The 14,530-nt window shown below is 42.7% G+C and overlaps 1 long non-coding RNA gene across 6 annotated transcripts; it reads left to right on the top strand.

Moving 5' to 3' along the window:
- The first annotated feature begins 1,086 nt into the window (after window positions 1–1,086).
- LOC103629043 (uncharacterized) lies at window positions 1,087–12,296 on the top strand. Of its 6 annotated transcripts, XR_004850040.1 has the most exons (19): window positions 1,093–1,128; window positions 1,647–1,810; window positions 2,006–2,252; window positions 2,363–2,439; window positions 2,808–3,158; window positions 4,143–4,485; window positions 4,783–5,022; window positions 5,142–5,151; window positions 5,235–5,331; window positions 5,461–5,507; window positions 8,392–8,443; window positions 8,909–8,939; window positions 9,142–9,232; window positions 9,431–9,563; window positions 10,141–10,215; window positions 10,926–10,985; window positions 11,114–11,216; window positions 11,293–11,452; window positions 11,579–12,296. It is a non-coding gene; the product is annotated as an uncharacterized lncRNA (long non-coding RNA). The 6 variants fall into 6 exon arrangements; XR_002263056.3 differs by lacking the exon at window positions 1,647–1,810 and having other exon boundaries at window positions 1,087–1,128; XR_004850041.1 differs by lacking the exons at window positions 1,093–1,128; window positions 1,647–1,810; window positions 2,006–2,252; window positions 2,363–2,439 and having other exon boundaries at window positions 2,971–4,087; window positions 4,204–4,485.
- Window positions 12,297–14,530: the final 2,234 nt, after the last annotated feature.

The raw sequence follows: 14,530 nt of genomic DNA, 5'->3' as shown, positions 1-14,530 counted from the left end.
TTTTTGTACCCAGTCATTGCATTTAATAATGTTTACTTTTGATAAACTGCATAATTTGATGGGTTTCACCTAATTAAGGATTTCCTAGATTTACTACCTGTATTCCTTGTTTAACCTGGGGAAAATAATTAAGCTGTGCGAGATTTACGCTACTGCTCAACCTAATAATTTCTTAATGTCACTCATTAATTGATTTTAATGTTCCAAAGATTTAATTGGCAATTATGGCATTAACCCGATGGTTAATATAACTTTATTGCAAATTTAATTGGAACATGGAGTGACCACCCAGGATAACAGTGCAACCACGAGTGCTATCATGGCTCTGGCTTTGGTAAATAGCTCTATATGCTTAGTGCCTAGCAACCTTACCTGAAAGATGGGCAAGAGGGGGAGCGGTAGGTGCTGGCAGCCCACGTTGACATGGGGTCGTATTCTTGGCTAAGGTACTTCACCCAGGGGGCCACCACCATCGTCTTAGAAACCTTAGCGGGTTGCTTTGTATTAAGTGTGTTTTGTGAAAACCTCATAATGGATCCCTAGCCATTCACCTCGGCAGTGTCTAAGGGTCCGATCAACCCGGGCTAGATGGGATACATGGCTTGTGGGTAAAGTTGTACCACCTCTGCAGAGTGTAAAACTGATATATCAGCCGTGCTCCCGGTTATGAGCGACCTGGACTCCTCACATGATAATTGAACTTAAAGATGGACATAAATTGAGATCCGATGATCTGCCAATAATTTGCTTAAGTGGTTTCACTTAAGTGTTTTTGTTATATTCATATTCCTTTGTTTAATTGGGATATTTGGGATTCACTCTTGTTAGTAAGGCAGGTGTTGATAATAAAATGTTGACCAACTAAAATGCTTACTGCTCAACCTTAGCCTCACCTTGTTATACCTGCATTAATTTTTCCCCCACTTGCTGAGCCCCGACCATAAGTGAGCTCACCCTTGCTAATATTTTGATCAGAGGGTGATGTTGGAGACTTTGATGGAGAATTTATCGACGAAGAATTCTAAGTCTAACGATGCGCCGGTCAACTTCCTGTGGAAGATTGCCCAGTTGTTTATTTCCGCTCTACTTTGATGTGATACTTGTTTAAGACACTATGTCTCAGATGATGTAATAAAGTTTTATACTCTTTTTACGCCTTTATTGCATTGTCTTTTGATATATTACACTTGTGACGTCAACATATGTGTGGAAATGGATCCTGGCACACATATGGTATGCGCTCGATTCTACCCCCTGGAATCGGGTGTGACACCCGCATACTGAGAGATGTGATTAATCTTTATCATTGGTTTCACATGCATTACACCTGCATTTATTGTTTTATGGTACAAAGCACACATATTTCAGCACGGGCATGCATCTTTTGTTGAGCTAGATAGATTGCTACTAAAATGATGAAAGGAATGTGAAATGTTTTTCCTCTGAAAATTCTGAAATCTGGTTTCAAACAGACTAAGACCATGTAACAAGATTTCACTTGATCTATACCACTCAGAGGCACCACTAATATTTTCTCTTAAAGTGAGAAAATGAATTTTGTGTTTGCTGAACTTCTCTCTGGTTGCTTGTTTATGTTTTTACTTTTCTTGAGGCAGTCACTAACTGCTCCTTTCTTTTATGATTAGAGCTAGGATAAAACTGTTGATTGTTACAGCCCTGGGCAAGGATTGATGCTTGCTAGCTTCAAGATTAGGACCCTACCACTTGATGAGAACAGATAGTGCTATACTGCTATGTACATCTACATTTCTCCAGTTATACATAATCAGATCTTGCTTCTAGCCAACTGGTACCTGTTTCAATAATATCCTCGTTAATCTAGCTCCTTCATTTTCATTTGGGGGTTACCACATCGCCATGGCAGGTCACACCTATAACAGTATCACATTTTGCACTTTCATATCACCATGGAGTTTCCAATTTAATATTACAGACAGACATGTATCTTAGTATATTACTTCCACTGATCAGAGACTTTTTACAGTTGCAAATACATTGATCCCTTAGGGGTTGAGATGGAAACTGCCACAAGGGAGGGAGGACGTGAGTCAGCTGCACGTGCCGACATACACATCACTTCCTGCCTCGCTGTCCTTGATCGAGACAAAATCAGAAGAGCTGTATCTATATGTACTCCATACCTTGACGTATGCAGGGGCTAGATCCATACCCCGGCCTATCTGCCCTGTGAGGAATGTATACTTCTGCAAGTTTGAATACTTTGACACCTTGTATGAACACACTCTTCCTTCAGATATTTTTCTTTCGTCACTGCTGCTCATGTGAATCACGTGTGTTTGCCCTTGCTCATGGGTTTATTTTGGTGTCTACTAAATGGTAGGTGAGGAGCACTCTTTGAAGGTGGAGAAGGTGTTGTTCCAAGGGAAGCCAGACTACCAAAATGTTATGGTTTTTTAGGTAATCGGTTTATTAACCATTTTTGCTGCCGCCCAAGCCCACCTATAATTCATCAACATGGATTGATTTTGTGCCTCTCTGTTTTGCAGTATAAGTAATGAAGTTTAAATAAACATTGAATCCATGTTCTTGCAAACTATTTTTGTAATGTTCAACCAAAAAAATCTGCTTCATCTATGTTCAGCAAGACAGAAGTTAATAGGTTACATTCAGTTTTTCAGTTGGTAATGTTCACAACAACAGGATGTATTCAGTTTTTTCAGTCCTTTTCTATTCAGTTCTTAGCCACTTGTAGTTGCCTATTTGGTAATGTTTAAGTTCCAATGACCGATCTGGCAGTGCAGTTCAATTTTTGGGTTCTTTTGTAGCTTCTCAATAGCCGGCGACAGTGCATACGACCTGCCCCGCGCTGGGGCTGTGTCTGCCTTCTCCTCCTTCGATGCCATGACACTGTAAAGTGAAGCCTTCGAGCTAGGCGCGGAGGCCAGGGAGATGCTATGCGCCCACATCTACCACGCCGCCTTCATATTGCTCAAGCTCGCGCTCCGCAACTCCTGCCCCATCTGCCGCCATGAGATGCCCACCGATGCTGCCCTGCGGGCTGCCGCCAGCGTCGGCGTTGCCGAACGCGCCGCCGGGGAGGAACAAGCGTGGGATGCGCCCCACGCGCGCGACTTTCACCTGCCTCCCAATTTGATCCGTGAGTTCACCAGGACCAGGTAAGCCCCCACGATTCCATCGCTAGATCCCAGATTCGATCGCTAGAAATTTCTAGGCGATAACACATTACTTCCAAAAACCCATATATACATCTGTTATTAGGGCTGGTTAATTGTGAAGTGAAAATATTTTGATGCCCTCTCCTGATTGGCTGGTAGGAGAGTGGTGGGGGGTGTCTAATTCATGAGTGTTATTTGGCTGATAGTGTGGAATTGTGTACTTAAATTTTAGACGCCGAAAGTGCTTATATACATAGACTTGGAAGTAGAGTTCAGTCTGTCACTGTAACGCTGAACTTTTGCACCTCTACAGACTACGGTGTTGCATTCTCTCTTTTTCTCATTTGTTGAACAAGACTTCACAAATAATGCAAAGTTAATATTGTGAAGGGAGAGAAGGCGAGGGAACACCTCAGTGCTGCGAAAAGTGTATCTAGGCAGGCCACTTGTTTGATTGTTGTGGCACTTTAATCATGTCCAAAACGTTATATGCCTTACATTATTGCGTTACCAAATTAATCTTGCCATTCGTCAATTTCCAATTATTGTTTCTTCCACTCTTCTATTGCACAGTAAACAGTTCACAATTATTGTTCACTAGGGTTTGCATCTCTACGCTCGTGGGACATTCCTTTCCATTTGGTTATGATGTCCAATTTTCTAAGGATTAATTTGGTGGATAACCTCTGTCCCACACTCAACAATCGTCATGTGTGTGTGTTTATACATAAACAAGATTAAGCTTTCTAATGCTGTAGTAATTGATTAGTTCGCAATGGTTCGGTACATAATGTGTTTTCTCTCATCGTTGTACATTTCACTATACTGCTGATAGCCACAAAAAAACAGCAACGATATTGGATTTCAGGCTTCTATGCTTACATATTCAGTGCTGTTCGCTCGTGCTGTATCTGTGGCCGCGTGAGCAGGTATTGGCTTAGTTTCTAATGTCCACCTTCCCATCTCTGTTTTTTCCTCTTTCAGAACTTCTTCGATGATTTGTTGGACCATCCCTGCTGATACAAACACAATCATTTTGTGGCAGGAAATCACCATATTAGAGCTTACAACCTTCGCATCAACTGTTTGTGCAGCAATGAGTTTATCTTAAGTTATGTTTTTTTGGTAATATCGGTTGACTGCACTTAAGTTCTAATAAAGCATCTTTGATGTCACTTGTAGGAAGAGTTTGACACTCATGATCCAAAGGAGAACACTTTGCTACTCCCTTACTTGAGGAAAAGGTCAAAAATCATTGAGATAGTTGCAGCGCGTGATATAGTCTTTGCTCTATCACAGTTAGGAGTATGTGCTGCTTTTAGTAGCGGTATGGTTTTCTTGCCTTCTTGCAATCCCTTTCTGCTTCCTCTGGCTGTCCTGAGATTATCTTTTCATATTTCCAGAGACAAATCAGAGAATATGCTTTTTGAACGGAAGTCTAGATGAAGTTATCCGCAATTTATTTTACAACAAGAATAATGATTCATTCAAAACTGTATCAGTATATGGTTCTGAAAACTTCAGTGCTCTGCGATGCAGAATAACTCGAATAGAGTAATGCTTTGTCAATGCAATTGCTTTTTTTATCCTGTCATCTTCCTTAAATTTTTCCCAATTGTTCAAGGTACGTTCGCCGAGGACAAGACAAAACCGGATGCTGGTTTCCCTCTTTTTGACTCACCATGTCAACATGGCAATTTCAGGACCCAACGTCTCTGCGAGAGACCTTGGGTTCCCTTATCCGAAGGCAGGCACCGCTAAGCCTACAGACGTGGTGGTGAAGTTCTACGTCCTCTACGAGAAGTGGCGGAGGGGCGAGCTCCTGGGTTCTTCGTCAGTTGCGCGGTACTTGAAAAGCATCACTGTAAGTGCTTCGTCTTTTCAGTTGTCAGAGTAACTTGGTTTTCTATTTGTAAATGTCCACCGTATGTCCTGATCTCGATCACTTTCATACAACTAGCCTTTTTTTGTTTTGTTTTGTAGCATTCGAACGGTACGATTATTCATCCTTCTGGATCGGAGCGTTCTCTTCATGCGTCTGTTGACGCTCTAAGTTCTTGCTACGTGGACAAACAGGGCAACAAGAATTTCCGGGTGTGGGTGGACAGACTGGTCACATCGCCGATCGGTACAAGCAACTGGTTGGTGAGGTTTGATAACTGGGAGATGGAAGGTGTGCCCTCAACAGCCCTTCACATGCTGAACCGACTGTGGCTCTTAACAATCTAGTAGCTGCCACTTCTTTCATGTTGCTTCATGACAATGCTTTATACTTAACTGTTAATTCTCCTGCCATTCTCAGGTGGCGTTCGGTACTGCTGCCGCACTACTCTTCTGCTGAATAACAAGGTAAAAATTCTCTGGTTCTGCGAGGATCATTGCTTGTCCTGCTGTTGCTTAGTTTCGTGCACCTGTATACATAAAGATAGCAGTTAATTTTTTTGGCAAATCACTGAACTATTGAAAACAAATTGCATAGACAATATTTCTTAAATTTAATTTTGGTCCACAGGCTTTTCCTTTCTCTTTCTCTAAATTCATGCTGCAAGAAATAGTCTTCAAACAAAAGAGAAGAGAGAATCTCGTACTTTGGCCTGAAGCTATAAGCAAAACAAAGTGAATTATTTTTGTCTTGCTCTGTTAGGCTCAGTTTTGCCATGACAAGGCTTAGGGGCAGACTATCCCCAACGTGGGCATGTATTTGCCCAAACCAGTACTCTCATGGTCAGTTGTATGTTGCGCTATCTAGGGCCACTGTTAGACCGAACATCAATATCCTTGCAGTTCCACCCTGTAAATCTTACATTTATATTGCATTACTAACTGCATTTCAGCTAATAGGAGTATGAGATAAAAGATATTTAGCATTTGATGACTTGTGGACATGCTATTAATGGGATTTACTGGTTATATATATATTAATGAGTATCCGTTTGAATTGTAAGACCTTGTGATATTTCTTGAAGATTTATATAAGTTTGTAATTTATTGTGATAATCTTAGCATTTAAATGATGCAATTGACATGACATTATTAAAATCATATATAGAAGTATGTATGATACTGATGGTTGCAATGTAGTGGTGAAACAACTGGATTAAAATAACAAAATTTATGTATGGATAGGATCACAAATGGATTACGAAATCTTTTCTCATAACAGTATAACACACATTTGTACATAAGTTATTATGGTATTATATGTTTTCGTTGCAACGTACGGACACTCACCTAGTAGATACATTGGTTTCATATATCTCTACTACTCTATAAGACAATAGTGTAGACGTACACACACATTTTGGTGCACGGTTCTGCCTGCAGTGCCCGCTCTCTCTCGCGCCCCCGCTCTCTGCGCCCCCGACCCTGCCCGCATCGCCATCCCCGCGCGCAATCCCCGCTCGGCTGCTCCAAGGAAGGAAGGGCGTCGTGTGGAGATCGCCATCCCCGCTGGGGCGTTCCTCCCCACCGCCGCCGCAATGGAAGGGCGTCTGTACCATTCGCTTCCCCGGCAGCCCTTCCTTCCTCGACAGCCTGCCCCCGCCAGCTCCGCGCACCCCGCCAGCCGTCACAGTGATGCCGCCCTTCCTTCCCTGGTAGCCCGCCACCTCCGCGCCCCCACCAAACCGGAAGGCGAGATCCGCTGCCAGCTCCGCGCTCCGCGCGCCCCGCCAGCCGTCACAATGATGTCGCGCAAGTCGGGGAAGGAAGGCCGCGCGAGTCGCCTCCGGGAAACCTGCCAGGCATCACTGTGCCCGCCGCCGAGATACCCGCGTCCGCCGCCGCGTAATCCCCGCCTTCCCCCTGCTCAGCCCCTCCGTGCCCCCGCCCACGCGCCCCATTCCCTCCCCCGTAGCCGCAGCCCCCGCTGCCCAGCCCCACTGGAAATCCCATCCTGCCGCTCCCCACCCCACCGATGGAGACAAAGCGCGATGCCTCCCTCCAAAGCCGTCCACCTCCCCCTCCCGCATCGCATAGCACACACACACACCCTGCGCCAATGCCATTTCCGTGCTTGGATAGATCGCAGATCTACGAGGTAGCATCAGATGGCTCTGTAGGGATTGGAGGCAAGGATGGAGGCGTCGGCGGGGGTGGTGAGGATGAAGGCGACTATGATGAGGCGGAACCCGGGCGACATGATGGAGGCGAGCCGGTGCCGGTGACGAGGATCCCACGGCCATGGACGTCGTCAGGACATAGCTGATGCCGGAGGAGGAGGCGCTCCGGCTCTGCATCGGCTGCGTCCACTTCTAGACTTCCTTGCCTCGCTTGTCACCTACAGGAAGGTATGCCAGCATCATCCCACCCCACCCCTCCATTGTCCCTTCGTTATGAATATGCATCCCCTCACCTCCACAATGCCACAGCGATGCCCACCTTGGAAGAATTTTGGGATGAGGAGCCTAGCGGGTCAGTACTTGATCCTTGACGAGTTCTTTGCTTGGGTTTTGACCATCGATCCAGAAGCCTTCTGGACCGAATCTCCTCTGGTTCTTAAGTTGCAGTTAACAGGATTTGAGAAGTTACTTCTGTGTATACTACTACTACTACTACGGTTGGATTAGGCTAGGTTACATAGAGCGACTTATTAAGCTGGACTGCTTAAAACTATTCCCAGTTGCCGCTAACTAGATAATATAGAACACGATCTATAATTAAGCTGGCTATTTGCTAAAACAAAACCATCACATTGCAAAATCAAGTGGGTGCTCCACTTTTTTATGCTGAGATCGTGCTATTTAGAGGCACTGATTGCCTATCATGTCAATTGTTTTTCTTTACCAAATCTCGTCATACATGGTCCCATGCATGCTTCTAGGTGCCAGGTGTTGTAGTTGCTTCTCTATGCTTGATCACAGACTTTCTTTTTTCGTTGGCAGTACATTTTTGTATAACGAAAAACGCTTCATATCATAGACTTTTTAACTATATAAAACTGTTTGGCCATGTTATTTATTATTAGCAATAAGTTCCTTACTACTGATTCTCACTTTCCCCCCTCTGATGTTCAACTACAGATACCACCCAACAACCACGTAAAACTGTTCGGCCTGACTTTTTTCATTGTTTTGATGAGTTTACATTACAAGTTGCTTTTCTTAAATCAAGAAAAGGTTTTGTCAAGATAGCTATACAGTCTGGATGTCCTTTAGTCCCAGTTTTCTGCTTTGGGCAGGTAACAATCAATCAACCATGCTCTAACAAGGCATTGTCCATTCCTTAAATTTAGGTTCCAAAAGAACTAGAAGTACAGATTGGTTGAACTTCAAACAAATACAAAGGTTATTAGCGCATGTCTACATATTCTATTGTTTGGTTAACAATGCAGATTTGGTGTCCTTGGGTGCAGGCATCCTTGTTAGCTGAAGTATCATGTTGTTTTGTTTAAAAGATCATCACAAAAACATCTATGTAGTACATATAAAGTGAAATATAGTTGCAACAGATCAGTTTGAAATTCATCCTAGATGTCAAGGAAGCAAAATAGACAAGCAGGCAATCTGACACTATTCATCATGTGACAGTGACACTTGTATTTTTTATTTTAATCTCAGCATAAAAGATGAATTCTAAACTGAATTGTTATGGCTACACATAACTTATGTGATGACTTTTTGAAATATTGTAACATGTTATTTTAGCTAAAGAGGACTATCGCACCCCTGGATGCCAAAACATTGGTTTAATCGTAAATTTGATTCCAAAAAGATCATATTACTGATTCTCTACTATTATTATTTGGTTAGAGCTATGCATACAAGTGGTGGAGGCCTGGTGGTAAATTGTTTATCAAGATCGCTAGAGCAGTTAAATTTACTCCTATTATCTTCTGGGATAGATTTGGGTAACTTCATGCAAAAATTTACTCATCCAGGAAAATTTTTCTACCATTTTGAACTTCTGGTAGTCTTGACTTCATCACTTCTTATGAACCACATCATTATATTAATTTGTATAGAGTCCATGTCATGCTTCCCAGCAGGATCAAGGTCGTTGTCGTCTCCAGGTCCATCAAATGCGACAAGGTCGAGCGCACGCAATTCAGCTCCGAAGTCATCTCCTTTCAACAGGTTGATTTTGATCTGATTCTTCTACCATAAAGTGTTGGACATGTTGTTGTCCTTTTGCTTTGGTTCATGGATGTCCACTACTTTGTTTTGAACCAACCAAGAAATAAACTTTTTGCAAATGTCAGAGCTATTGAATCTAGAGCTATCGTTGACTATAAAAATTCCTTTCATCATATTTGTTTTTTCGTTTGTTAACAGAAAGATGCAAGTAACACCAAGTCACTTGCCTTTGATGGTTGATACATTTCACTGTATATCATTGCACGACAGATCCATTTAGTACCTTTTTCTGAGTTAAACTACTTCAAACATTGCTGAAGACTACAACCAGGTACGCCCCATTCCTTGGTGGTTAATCTATGAATTACTTTGTAGTCACATTTCGTATAATGAATTGGTTGTTAAGCTATGAATTACTTGGCAATATTTTAGTTTGCTTCTGAGACTGATTGCACTATTATATCATGTGCTTCTGAATATGAATTACTTGGCAGTCACATTTTGTATAATGAATTGGTGGTTAATCTATGAATGATATCGTGTGCTTTTGAATATGAACTGCGAGGCAATATTTCGGTTTGCTTCTGAGACTGATTGCACTATTCTTTCTTGGTGTTTAGAACTGTTGCCTGCACAGTACCATAGTTTGTATAACTAAGAACCAAGTTCCTATTTTTTTAGAATGCAATACCAGTATCTTTTTATTTTTGTCAAACATAGCAGCTTGGATCTGGGTGAAACAACCCCCATTCTTGATTGGTGTTTATAATTGTTGCCTGCACAATAACATAGTTTGTCTGTCTGAGAACCAAGTTCCTGTTTTTTTAGAGTGCAGCACCATTATATTTTTGTTTTTGTCAAACATAGCTGTCTTGGTAACTTCATATTTTTGTCCTGCTAGCCTACAGTTGTTGTAATTGAAGCGGGTCAAGACATAGCATTTGCAAAGATTTAGTTCATTCTCATCACTCTGCAATATTCGGGTATCTCACATAAAGTTTTTATTGCAGTTCTATTTCCTTTTCTCATGCTGTGCATCTTTCTTATTTTTGTTCAAACAATATAATGATAAGTTCATTTACTTATTACTGTGATTGTTTGGAGCAGCACACATGTTATTATAAGTCAAATTTTAAGTCAAATTATTCTCGACACGTGATTCGGTTCATGGCCTATAGTAAAAAGGATAGTTTACAGTAATAACATGTGTGCTGCTCCAAACATTATGAGGATAGTAAGTCAGTTCATTTTTAGTTTAGAATTGGCTCTCTCTTATTTTTGGTCAAATTCTAGAATGATCAGATGCTCGACAATACTTATTATTGTGATTGTTTGCTCATTTTCAGTTCATGGCCTGTCTTATTTTTTCCCCTACAAGTCATCTACGACAGTTTGCCAGTAGCACTAAATCTTTTAACTGTGGTAGGCTATGAGTTTCATGCTTCACATTTTCATAGCAGTAGCAATAACTCTTTTATGTGACTCGAAATATGACCACTACATACCACGTTCGGTTAGGAAATCATGTTGCAGTGTTTCTTGTTACAACCTGGTAATGTGGATGCTACATTTTAAATTAGTTAGTGACCTAAATAATGATCTTATTCAACTAACTTTATCTTATTTTGTAGCCTTGTGCTTCTTTCTACTGAGTTGTCTTGTACCAACTAAAAATAGAGGTATTTTATCTCAGGTTCTCTACTATGTGTAATCTCATATCAAGATTAATGAGTATCGTGATCGTATAATTTTGGTGAGTATCCATGGAATGCCCAGGTTATCCTCTAAATGCATAGGTTATCCTCTAAATGCATGAGCTTTTACTTTCCATAATTTTATAGATGCTATCATGATTCTAATTATTTTTCTAAACCACCGTAGAATCCTATCAACCCATATGGCAAGGCAAAGAAAATGACAGTGGACATCATTCTAGATTTTACAAAATCAAAGGAGCAACCAGACATGGCTGTCATGATCTAAGGTTTGTTTTCAATAACCTATATTAAATTGTAACCCATGGAATAGTTCTAACATGTTTCCCACTCTTTATAAATTAGATACTTCAACGTGATTGGATCGAACCCAAACATATGACTAGGAGAAGCTCCAAGGCCACTTTGTCAAGGGTCTCTGCAATGCACCTACTGGTGCATGATTTACTGGAGGTTGTGCGCATGAATGTGCCACACATTGGTATGGGGGTTGGAGTTGAAGCAGGTGATTTTCACCAACATTGGTTTGCGAACTGGAGTTGAAGCAGGTTATTCATTTGATGAAAGTGTGCGTATAATATTATCTCAAATCCCAGTCGCTGCTTGAACTGTTTTGTTGTCCCTATGGCAGGAGACATGATTGTTATTCCTATCATGTGCACACTGCCTCCTCGCTGTCATTTGTCGTCACTCTCGTAGTCCTGATACCGGAGCATGGTTGCCAGGGGAGAGCAGTCCAAGGCAAATTTGCCATGTTGGAGCAGTCACAGGAGCCAAGGGGCTGCAGTCACAGGTCCTGCTAGCCAGGATGGAGCAATCATAGGACCTCCTAGCAGTCCAAGGAAAATTTGCGAGGTGGAGTAGTTGCAACTTTTGAAACCCACGTGATAACATGCTCAAGCGTTCGTATGATAAAAAAGATGGCACATAATCAAAAGAAGATCTCATGTTCTGCGTTTGTGAACCTGTTTGTATTTTTTGAACTTGTTTTGTGAACCTCTATTTGTAAACCTGTAAAATCTGAGGTTGTGAATAGATTTGGGTAACTTCATACAAGTGGTGGAGGCCTGGTGGTAATCCTGGATGCATATAAAGCGAGGCATGCAATATCCATAGCACTCGTTTGACAGAAGGCAACACCATCAACCTTGTCCTCCACCTTTAAACTAGCATGAGCACCATCCTTCTTCACATTTATATTCATGTCCCCTATACGTTCCTCAAATACGTTTGAACCATGTGTACCACTATGTGAACCAACTGAGTTCGTAGACTGATCAATGAGTCACCTTATTGTGGACGCAGCTCTAAAAAATGTTGTATCTACAAATAGATTGTGTAAACGAAAAGCTTTCTGATCTATGAACACCCGTTCTTCCTCAGTTTCTGATCAATGAGTCACCTTATTATACGGTTCCGTTGCAACGCACGGGCACTCACCTAGTATATATATAGGGGTGGTAGAGACCCTCAGGGTCATACCTGGTATTTGCTCACGTAATCCTAACCGAGGGTTTCCTAATAGAATTTTTTTGTCTGGCCTTCTTTTCGTCCGCTCTCTCCCGTCAAGTCTGTATAGGACTCAACAAAAAGGAATCATGACTAACTCGAACATTATGGACAAAATATTATTCATATTAACTCCGTCACCTCAAAAGCACCGGGCCGCCGGTCCGCGGAGGCGTAGGGCCGTCGGGGAATGGATCTGCGAGGCCACCGAGCATGGAGCCGCGGGCCGCCGTGGCGCTTCGGAACGATGCCACCTAGAAGCCTGGACGCGGGGGGCGGGACACATGCCTAGGGCACCTAGCCATGCGCTCGTCAAGGATGAGAGCTACTGGAGGAGAGGAACAAGGAAAGGAGATCTGCAGGGATGGGGGCTGGATCTGGGCGTGGTTTTGGGTTTGGAATCGGGACTGTGGATGGATGGGGGAGGAGCTCTGAGCTCGGTGGAAACGATGCGGGAGACGAAAGGGAGTGGCTGAGAGGGCGTCCGCGTGACGTGGGGCTGTGCGGACATTTTTTTAAAAATGGTGCGACGATCCATTGTGTACAGACTACAGGCTACAGACGATAAGTAAAAGAGGTAAGAAAAAATAAAGAAAGAAAAGAAACAACAACAACGCCTTTTTGTCCCAAGCACGTTGGGGTAGGCTAGAGATGAAACCCCGTATGAAAACCTCAGAGCTCAACCCCAAAGAAAAAAAGGGAAACAAAGGCAAAGGAGAACCGAAAAACGACGAAACGGGGAAACACATAAAAGAGATAAAACCCACAAGAACCAGCAAAATCTAAATGGGCACAAGAAAAGGTCAAACGATTAAAGAGGAAAAGCGAGACTATAAATCAAGGTTCTGGCACGTGAGTTGCACACTTCCACCCCTTCCTATCCACGGCGAGCTCTTTATCAATATCCCACTCCTTCAGGTCCCTCTTCACAGCCTCTGTCCACGTCAAGGTTGGTCGACCTCTACCTCTCTTCACATTCTCGGGACGCCTAATTATTCCGATATGCACTGGTGCCTCCTCAGATCTTCGCTGGATATGTCCAAACCATCTCAAACGATGTTGCATAAGCTTCTCCTCAATTGGCGCCACTCCTACCCTCTCTCGTATATCATCATTCCGGACTCGGTCTCTCCTTGTGTGGCCACATATCCAGCGCCACATACGCATCTCTGCCACGCATAGTTGTTGGACATGTCGTCTTTTAGTGGGCCAACATTCTGCTCCATACAACATAGCCGGCCGGATTGCTGTCCTGTAGAATTTGCCTTTTAATTTGTGTGGCACCCGGGGGTCGCATAAGACACCCGCCGCTTGCCGCCACTTCAACCATCCAGCTTTAATTCTATGACTGACATCCTCATCGATGTCTCCATCCTTCTGAAGCATTGATCCTAAGTAACGAAAAGTGTCTTTTTTGGGTACCACTTGCCCATCAAGACTAACATCGCCATCTTCATACCCCATGGCACTGAAATCACACTTCATATACTCCGTTTTAGACCTACTAAGCCTAAAACCTTTTGCTTCCAACGTCTGCCTCCACAATTCCAACTTTTGCGAAACACCACTCCTACTCTCATCAATAAGTACCACATCATCGGCAAAAAGCATACACCACGGTATATCTCCTTGTATGTCCCTTGTGACCTCATCTATCACCAAAGCGAAAAGATAAGGGCTCAAAGCCGACCCTTGATGTAGTCCTATGTTAATTGGAAAGTCATCGGTGTCCCCATCACTTGTTCGGACACTTGTCACAACATTAGTGTACATATCTTTAATAAGATTAATGTACTTTGTTGCAACTTTGTGTTTTTCCAAGGCCCACCACATTACACTCCTAGGTACTTTGTCATAAGCCTTCTCCAAGTCTATAAAGACCATATGCAGGTCTTTCTTTTGTTCCCTGAATCTCTCCATAAGTTGTCTTAGTAGGAAAATGGCCTCCATAGTTGATCTCCCGGGCATGAAACCAAACTGATTTTGGGTCACGCACGTCATCTTTCGCAGGCGGTGTTCAATGACTCTCTCCCATAGCTTCATTGTATGGCTCATGAGCTTAATTCCACGGTAA

The sequence above is a fragment of the Zea mays genome, chromosome 6, assembly GCF_902167145.1.
Source record: "Zea mays cultivar B73 chromosome 6, Zm-B73-REFERENCE-NAM-5.0, whole genome shotgun sequence".
Taxonomy (NCBI): domain Eukaryota; kingdom Viridiplantae; phylum Streptophyta; class Magnoliopsida; order Poales; family Poaceae; genus Zea; species Zea mays.
This window is presented reverse-complemented; position numbering and strand designations above follow the sequence as displayed.